Source organism: Bos javanicus, chromosome 11, assembly GCF_032452875.1.
Source record: "Bos javanicus breed banteng chromosome 11, ARS-OSU_banteng_1.0, whole genome shotgun sequence".
NCBI lineage: Eukaryota > Metazoa > Chordata > Mammalia > Artiodactyla > Bovidae > Bos > Bos javanicus.
The window spans coordinates 91191021-91201298 of record NC_083878.1 but is presented as its reverse complement, the minus strand read 5'-3'; the positions used below and the strand labels follow the sequence as shown (position 1 = coordinate 91201298).

The following is a 10278-nucleotide window of genomic DNA, read 5'->3' as shown; positions in this document are numbered from 1 at the left end:
AACAGTTAAAACAGTGATACATCTCCTGTTTTCAACTTTGACATGTGAAGAGTTTGGAAGTTATCACTCCCATCCTCACAATAAAATAAAAGCTGAACAAACTGAAAATCAATAACTTTTCTTGGACCCTTTGGAGAACTGAGGTTTCAGGGTAAGCTGACAGTCTGAAATCTGGAGGGACAGGTGAACAGATCATCACAGCCAAGATCAGCCCACCTGGAGCAGAAGTTGCTGGAGCCATAAGCTGTAGGAACACGTAATAGTAATTTCTATGAACTGCTGAGGGCTGAGTTGGATAAACATGAGGGTAAGAGCCTATGGGGGAGCTGCTATTGTGGGGGGTCCCTACACTTCATGGGTTTTACCTACAGGAACTTTGCCAGTTTCTCCTGGGTAGGACCAGAGAATGGCCCAGTCCTGGCTCTAGGCCAGGGAACCAGAGGATTCTCCATAATGAAGACCTACTCACCAGGGAAAAACTTTATCAGAGACTCTCCCATCTGGGAAGGGGCATGTCACCAATTCCAGACCCTTCTAGATTTCCCCTTTCAGCTAACCTAGGGGAGGAGGGACCTAAGAAACATCTTTGAAGACCACAGCCCAGGGACTCAGTCACACTAAAACTCTGAAATATAATCATGAGGTTTTCAAGTGTGTAGGGTCAAAGAACACGTCCCCTCTCTGGAGCCTTAAAACCACAACAGCTGGGCTCCAATGTAATAACTGAATGTTAGCTGAAAAAGTTGCAAAACTAGTGACTTTGAAGCCTTGGCACCTACAGATACAGCAGACATTAAAACATACGCAGCTCCAACTCAGATTAGCAAAACCTCACACTGAAGGTCTATTTACCTCAGTTTCTATTACTTGATGTAGCATGTTTACTTTAGAACAACAGTAACAAAAAATGCAGGTCATGGTAAAAATACAAAGAAAAGCAGCCTGAAGAGACAAGACAAGCATCAGCATTTGTCTTCAATTTTAGAATTATCCCATAGGGAATTTAAAATAGCTATCATTAATATTGGCTCCCCAGGTGGCTCAGTGGTAAAGAGCCTGCCTGCCAATGCAGGAGATGCAGGAGACATGGGTTTGATTCCTGGGTTTAGAAGATCTCCTGAGGAGGGCATGGCAACCCACTCTAGTGTTCTTGCCTGGAAAATCCTATGGACAGAGGAGCCTCGTGGCTACAGCCCATGGGGCCATGAAGAGTTGGGATATGATGGAGTATACAGCGTATCATTAATCATTAATATACAAAGGGCTCAATATAAAAAAAATTAGAAAAGATGGCAATGTAACCGTAGAAATAGAAATTCTAAGAAAAACTCAAGAGGACATGCTACAAATAAATAATGCTGTAGTAGAAATGAAGAATGTTTTTGATAGCTTTAACAATGGCAACCCACTCCAGTTCTCTTGCCTGGAAAATCCCATGGGCAGAGGAGCCTGGTAGGCTGCAGTCCATGGGGTCGCTAAGAGTCGGACATGATTGAGCGACTTCACTTTCACTTTTCATTTTCATGCATTGGAGAAGGAAATGGCAACCCACTCCAGTGTTCTTGCCTGGAGAATCCCAGGGACGGGCGAGCCTGGTGGGCTGCCGTCTATGGGGTCGCACAGAGTCGGACATGACTGAAGTGACTTAGCAGCAGCAGGACATATCTAAGCAAAAACAATGTATCAGTGAGTTTGAAAGGAATCAATATAGCCATGTCAAAATGCAGAGAAAGAGGCATTTAAAACTAGTTCCTCACATTTCCCCTCCTAGTTTCATTGAGCACTTGATATAATTCAATTCTATTAATTCTCTTAGCAACAGAAGCAGAGGGTACACTCTTCTAACTCAGTGTATGAAGCCAGAATAACCTTAATAGTAATAACAAAACCAGATAAAGACACTGCAAGGAAGAAGAACAACATAACAATATATTCCATGAACTCTGATGCAAAAATCCTCAACAAAATATTGGTTAGTTACATCTAACAATATAGAAAAAAAGTACACTATTATAAAGTGGAAGTTATACCAGGTATGCAAAGTTAATTATCTGTGTTTCTCACTAGTCAGTTTGTATTCTTGGTTTCTCAGCTATTTCTTTTAACTTTAACAATAACAACAACAACAAATCTATGACAATCTCATAATTAGATACTTATTTTTCCACAGCTGAGGCAAATCCAGTGCTGCTAAGTTCCCCTGCTTATCATTTTAGACATGCCATCAAGAAAATTAGAGGAGAAATTGAGGGAACGCGGAATCTTATCATGAGGATGCTTTGCCCAAATCTATTCTTCATGGTTTCACAATTGTTATGTTTTCCATAAAATCGATCTCCATGTAGACCGTTATGGTGAATTTCACAACAACTAATACAATTACCCCCAAATGGAGAGAGGGAGCACTGTGAGAAAGTGTGATCTTAGTGAAGAAAGAGTTATCTGGGGGGTCGTACCAATTTCCAGTCTTTTCAAGAAGCTTGGAGTGAAGCATGTGTTGGAGGTGAGAATTATATTGAGGAGTCTTCATTAGCAGCTGTTTTTGATCAGGGATTTAGAAGTTAGCACCTGTAACAAAGTGAGAATTGAATTTGGAATGGATTGCCTACCTTGAGTGGAAGTGTGGCTGGGTGGAGCTTGAAGCATTTGCTGAGAAGTCTGGAGGAAAGCCCCTGGAAGGGCCGTGCTTCTAGCTGGACAGCCCCGGGCATCGGGTTTGTCGCCTTTCTGTTGTATAAGCTTGAGCTGACACTTCACACCTCTGAAGCCTAAACCCCCATTAGCCAATGGTAGTTATAACACTGACCTGGCAAAACGGTTGGAAAAAATTCAATCTAATAAGAATATAAGGCATCGAACAGTCTCTAATGCATAGGAAAAACATTGAAGTTACTCAAACACTCCCTATAAAAGTTTCCTATTTCAGCTCACAGTAATAAACACTTCTTGAAATATCTAGAGCCCTAAAAAGTTATTCCAGAAAATATGGCTTGTATTCCTATTGTAGATAATCTTCTATTATTACCTTAAAATGACTGTGTTTTTTAAAAAATTATTTTTAATTGGAAGATAATTGCTTTATAATATTGTCTTTGCTTCTGCCATAATTAAAAAACTCAGGGTAATTGGAGCACAGATGGTAACCATAGTCCTCTCTGAGTTCAAACACATGAATTTAATAAAATATTAATAACAGAGGAGTCTTTATGGATTACGCAGAAAACCAAGTCAAGGAGGTGCCCATAGCATAAAAGAAGGAAGGGCCCAGACAGCAGGTGAGGAGCAACCATGGCACTTGACCAGGTGCTGATGTCAAGGAAAGAAAGAGAAGGCCAAAAGGAAGAAGACGTGTAAAACCACGAGATGCTGGGGTGAATTCTACCTGAAAGGAAGGTTTAGAGTCTCCTTTTTTGTTATTTTGGGCTATCCGAGAATGGGAATTCTTTGGAGACATATTCAATCTCTGCTCTTAAGGAAATGAAAGTCCAGCAGGGAGATAGATAATGGATAATGACCACTGAACTGAATCTGTTCACATGCAGTAGTGAGCAGAGGCCCCCGAGTGCCGTGGCACTCCAGAGGGGACGGACGGTGGCGGAAGAAGGTGAGAGAGGGGAACAGAACTGAGGTCCCGGATTGGGGTGCTCCAGTGAGACAAGCCCTAGTTGGGCCTCACGAAGACCTTTACTGTCTGACTGTTCCAGCCTGAAAATGCTGGTCTAATTGTCTTCTTCGGCATAGAGGGTGGAATTACCTCCAGTCGATATGAAAGCCCACCAGAATTTAACTCCCCAGAGGCAGGGAGTCATTCTGGTTTACACGTGTACAGTGTGCGGCACACAGGCTTACATGCTGTAGGAACTTAAAAAATGTTTGCTGTTGTTGAATAGAGAACCCTATCAAAGATGAGCTATAGTAAACTGGGAGACTCGAGTTTCCCCCCAAGGACCATTCAGCCTTAACTCCAGGAGGCCAGTGCAATGTAGGAAAAGCACAAATGTTGATGGAGGACCCTCTGTCCATTGGAAATCTGCTTAAATTTGGCTTAACCGCACCGCAACGGACTGTTGATAAAATGCTGACTTAGCATTCCTGTGAGGCCCTGTTTCCCTACTGAGAAACAGAAGCCAGGTGAGAAGCCTGGCTCGCGTTTAGGTCTGCACAGTGACACGTACATGACACATGCATACATACTTCTGTCATGTATGCACACATACCAGCCAGAGTACCCATGTATCTGGGATATGTGTTCACCTGCCTGGGCCGCTGGATGAGGTTGGAGGCACGTGTCACTAAGTTTCCCTAAGCTCTGGGAGCTTGTGGGCCACTTTAATAATAAACCATGATAATTTGAATAATAGCTTCACCAGGATGGGCCTCTGCTTGTACCTGCTGTAACATATTTTACCTGCTATCACATAACACGAGTAACATATTCCCACCAAGAATTGTTAGGGTGCCAGGAATCCCATTTTGCTCAGGGACTCTTCTCTAAGAGTTTTCTGCCCATTTGCCCTCTGGATGCAAGGTGCCCGCAAGGTCACTTGGTCTCTGTTTCACCAGTGCCATGTGGCCACCCCGCTCCACCAAAGGGCTGAAATAGGGACCAGATGGGCCTATTTTACCAGCTGTGGACCTCTTCGCAGTTACTGATGAGGCAAAGCGACACTGAGTATATTAGAGAATTAAATTTTTTAAGAACTTATTCCATTAGAGATCATTATGCAAATATTTTTGACTCTTTGACCCTAATAAGATAAGAATAGCTATTTTGACCCTAAACTAGATACCAAGAAAACTGTTGACACCACATGTTTGCAAATACAAAAAGTTAAAAGAAGTTTATACTTACATTGATTAATTTTGTCTTAAATATTTGCTAGGATGGATACTCTTAAACTCAATTTCCCAGGCTGTATTTCCATACAACACAGCAAGTCATTTCTATTTTCTTTCCATTGTGCTCTTACTGAAGTGCAAATAAAGTTAACTATTAAAGAAATACCATATGTATTTTAAAGAGAAGGTTTACTATATTTATATTTTAATGCAAAGCCAATTCATAAAATATAGATATATAATAGAAATCATTTTCCCAAGTTTACTTTTTCAAGAAAATTTTACTGATTTGTGACTGCCAAGAAGTTTTTATTGTTTTATTGACTTTTAAACAAGTATAGTTTATTTTATGTTATTTCAAATGTATGCTTTTTCTGAAGCTTTTTTTTTTTTTTTGCAGTTTTTAATGTTATTAAGATATAAATAGCAGGTTAGGTGAAAAGTTTGTTCAGGTTTTTCCCTAACATTCTTGAACCCACTTTTTAACCAATCTGATACTTAGGCAGTTCTTCTGTCTATAATAATTTTACCACTTTCCATTTTAGCTATTATTCATTTAATTTTTTGGAAAACCTTTAGCAATAATAGTCACTATACATTTTATAGAGGCTGATAGCATCCATTTACTTATTGATGTGAAAAAGAGAAAATATTAGAAGGGCAAAGACACAGGACTGGAGGGCATGTTGGAGCAAGAAAAAAAAAATTCCTCTCCCCCATTTTCCACACATGTCAGTCATGCCAGACTGTTGTGAATGCCAGGGGTGGCCCCCACTAGCCTCCACATTTTCTGTATGAGTAAAACAACATTTTCAGGATTTAAACCATCAAATGAAATGCTACAATCACAAAGTAGCTGTCATTGCAGAATAGCAATTAAAAAGAAAAAAATTATAAAGATATAGATAATTTATATTTGTTTGTGTGACTGCTAAGTCACCTCAGTAGTGTCTGACTCTTTGTGACCCTCTGAACCATAGCCCACCAGGCTCCTCTGTCCATGGGATTCTCCAGGCAAGAATACAGGAGTGGATTGCCATGCCCTCCTCCAAGGCATCTTTCCAACCCAGGGATCAAACATGCGACTCTTGCATCTCCTGCATTGGCAAGCTCCTATTTCAAGCCAGTGATACATCTTTCTGGATTCCCTCTCTATGCTGACAACTGCTAGTGTCAGAAGTTTGCTGTTTTTCCACCATGCCCATTTTCTGGACTTTTTTGACTGCTCCAGTGCACTCCATCAAGGACCTCTCTCTTGCTCCTTGAGGAAATGGATGATAGCAGTGGTTATTAGTGGATGCTTATCACCTATCTTTTAGAAAAGCCACTTCTGTGGTCTTTGCCAATTTCTGCGATGCAAATGCTCCCACTGTTGCTGAATTCAAACCGCCAATTTGACCAAATTTGAAGCTGAGAAGAAATGCATACATCACTGGTAGAAGCAGACTCCAGCCACACTGAGGGCTGCCAGCTTCTTCATCACTCTGGGAGGTGATGAGATGAGAAGTTCATCAGAGGAATAGGGACTCTTCCCCAATGTCTGGAGGGGAGAAGGGGAGAAGCGGTGCTGGGTAAGGTAGAATATTATGTTGGACTCTGGAGTGAACATTTTAGGTAAGCTCCCAGGTGCTGATGGAAGAGGGTACTAAGCTTATTGACCAGTGGAAATCAATTTTGAAGTTTCAAGTATATTTCTCAGTTATTTTCAAACTCATCATAAGAACCACAGAGAGGCTCTTTTTTTAAAGTGCATACTTGGTTTTAACGCAAATGAACTGGATTAGTCCTTCTAGGGAGATGCTTGTGAAATGATAATTCAGCAAGTGAGCAAGACTGGGAAACTCAGAATTTGAATCCTTGACTTGGAGTGTATTTACCTAAGGGAGACCAAGCAGAACAGCATCTCCCTACCTTCGCTGTGACTGAATCACCTTGGGAAATGGACAAATTCTGTTGCTTAGCAGCCATCCCATAGATTCAGATTCCACTTGTTTGGGCTGGGAGCTGGGGAGATTGGACATCTGTAGGTTTCAAGAGCACCCCAGGAGAGTCTAATGTGCAGCCCCTGATGGGAACCCCAGACAGGTGGACTGAGACTGGAGGTGCCTCAGAACTAGAGGAAAATTAATGATTTAAGTGAAAGCATAAAATATCACAATGGCAGTTCATAGAACCAGGAGTCTGTGTGACTCAATAAACTGCAGCCTCCCTCAGAGCTCCTGTCTGCTTCCCTTCTGTGTCCCCAGCATTTAGCCCGTGGTTGGCATATGGGAATCCTACAATAAATGTTGAGTGAGTGAGTGTCCTAATTGGCTTACCTCATTAATAACTTGGTGATAATGTGTTGATTAATGCATTATCTTGTTCTGAGTATCATATTTACATTTCTACAGGACCATCTGCAGACAATGACTTAACCCAAGGAAATGCCTCCCCCGCTGGGAAGGCAGGTGGGGAAGGCATTTTTGATTACGCTGTTTCATTCAAATCGTATCATGCAGGTCGCTTATTACTATTAAGTGGAGTCTAGTGTCCTGGCATAGTTTATTTTCTAAAGTGCTTATGAGACACCAACTTTCCAGCTGCAAGGTACAGCCAAGGCTTTTGAAAGAGTTATTTTAGAAAGAGCTCTAACATAGATATCATGTACATATCTATTTTATTTTTATCAGAGCATAATTCTTTACAAGATTGTGTTAGTTTCTGCTGTACAACAAAGTGAATCAACTGTGTGTATAAATATCCCCCCTCCCTCTTGAGCTTCCCTCACACCCCCATCCCACCCATCTAGGTCATCACGGAGCACTGAGCTGAGCTCCCTGTGTTATACAGCGGCTTCCCACTAGCTTCACACTACTATACTTACACATACTAGTGTACATGTGTACACTCCTATGTACAGTCCTAGCTCCCAGTTAACCCCACCCTCCCCTTCCCTGCTCCGTGTCTACATATTCATCCCTATGTCTGTGTCTCTATCCCTACCCTGGAAGGAGGTTCATCTGCACCCTTTCTCTAGATAAGCAGTTCAAGACATTTTAGTGTTAGATAAGGTAAATCAAAAAGTAGCATTTTCTTCCTAGGGACAAGAGATTATTTCATAATTATAAACACGGATTTATTCCAACGTAGATTTCTCATTCTTGGTGTACTCTGGCTTTGGAGTCTGAATATGGAAGATATTCAAGGACACTCCTGACACCTGTGATTTACTTGAGAAACAGCATGGATCGTATTCTGCGCGCTGACTGCCAGTTACGGAGTCATCAGCGCCCGCCTGCTCTCAGTCTGCTTCCCCCACGTGTCTTGCCTTTTCCTACGCTGTTCTCTTCGTTTTCTCAATGACAATTAGACTGGAATCCAATGAGAGAGAACGGCTTTTTGCTGACTGCCAATTGCTCTGCTTTCATTACTTTAAAGTGACCAATCACCCAGTCTCTGGTGCACAGGAAGCATGCCTTTGTGGGGGTCTGTTTGTCTCCCTCAGCCTTCTCCGCCTGGGTTTTGAGGGAAGGCGGACTGGATATACCCCCTGGGTGGATACAGGTTATGTCAATCTATGCATACATCCACCCAGATCTGGACCATGTGTCTCTGGTTGGCAACTCATGGTGACTTTGTCCTCGGGGAGCACTGGCCAGTATCTGGAAGTGTTTTTGGTTGTCACACTTGGCGGGTGAGAAGAGACTACTAGTATCTAGTGGTGGAGGCCAGACACACTGGAAAACAGCCAGCGTGCCCAGGACACCTCCTGAAAATAAAACTCTGCAGCCCCAAACGTCAATAACCCAAGAGACGCTGATGGATATCCATGTCCACATCTATCTCTGTATATCTCAAAGTGACACATCCCTGGACGAGAGCTGCAAACAGTTCTCTCTGTCTCTGTCTCCTCCGACCCAGTAAATTCCTGGAGGGCAGAGATGGCCTCCTGATGTTGGAACTGTCACATAACCTAGCACAGCTCTTTAGACAGAGATGCACTGTGAATGCTTCCAGAAATGAAACCTGAGAACCCAGCAGATTTTCTGCCCCCATCACCTCCCCCATTGACCTCACCTTGCTATATAAAGTAATTTCTTTTGTTTGGCACCTTGAAAGCTCCTTAAAAGTAGGCACGGTGCCCTCAGGATGGATCATTGTACTCCTCTGCCAGCACCTTGGCTTAAGCCACCATGCTGTCTAACTGCACATCACATCCCTGAGTCAGACGAGACATTCTCTGACAAAGACCAAGGTGAGAACTTCACAGCCATCCTTGACGTCCTCTTTCCTTCCAGCACTCGGCCTGCGGCTAGGCTTCCCCAGCTCTGGCTCTTCTGTTTGCTGTCTAACCCTGCCTGGCAACTAGCAGGTATTCAGCAAACAAGGAAGGCAGCCCTCAGTGGTCCAGCCCCGTCCCGTTTTGTCATCTCTCCCCACTGCGGATGGACGGCACATACTCCTTGTGTGTCCCCCACACACCATGAAGTTGCACACCTCTCGACTTTGACACCTGCTCTCTTTCTAGAGATGCTGCTCTGCTGCTTGGTTCCCTGATTACTGCCGCATCCTTGGTCAGGACACTACTCCAGTCGCATCTCCTGGGATGACTTGCCTGGTGGTCCTGTTCCAGGGAGGTGCGTCGTGTCCGACTCTTTGCAACCCCATGGACTGTAGCCTACCTGGCTCCTCCATCCATGGGGTTTTCCAGGCAAGAGTACTGGAGTGGGTTGCCATTTCCTTCTCCAGAGGATCTTCCCCACCCAGGGATCGAACCTGGGTCTCCTGCATGGTAGGCAGACACTTTACCATCTGAGCCATGAGGGAAGTCTGTGTCTTAGAGTGGTAACCCTATTCTATTCTCTTCCGCATGAAACCGTTCCCCCTGGAACCCCGCCCTGAGCCCATCCGCTCCTGATTGAATAGAGTGACAACACTTTAGCATCCGTCACCTCGGTGAATAGTGACAGTGGCGCCAGTGAACTTGGCCTGGCCCACAGGGGTGTCCACACACACGTACACACACTCACAAAACTCTGCCTGGCTTCTGAAGGACTAGCGAGCTATTAGGAAAATGAAATCGCTGTATGAACTGTATGCAGACTTTCTTTGAAATGCAGCACGGATCTCTAAGAGAACAGCAATCATTTGTGCATTTGTGTATGGTATTTTCTTACAGCAATGACACCAGTTAATCAAGGCAGTGGGAGGCAGAAGGAGAGAAAGTAAAAATCTTGCCAATCTGGGCTGTAAAGCACAAACAGGGACTTTAAATACCTTCCACCCTACTCCTGAGTCTTGTCGGCATGCTCTGGAGACCAGAAAGAATCCTCGGGTTCTGCACATGGATTCACTCACACAGGTCTTCAGTCAGGCAGTCAACCACACTCCATGCACGTGGAGGAGGTGGGGACAACACACGGAGGGAAAGCCGCGTGCGTCTGGGGTCTGGCTGTG

The 10278-nt window shown here is 43.5% G+C and overlaps 1 non-coding gene across 1 annotated transcript; it reads right to left on the bottom strand.

Annotated features, from left to right (window-relative positions):
- Nucleotides 1–9575: 9575 nt before the first annotated feature.
- On the bottom strand, nucleotides 9576–9648 carry TRNAG-ACC (transfer RNA glycine (anticodon ACC)). Its single transcript has one exon. It is a non-coding gene; the product is annotated as a tRNA-Gly (tRNA).
- Nucleotides 9649–10278: the final 630 nt, after the last annotated feature.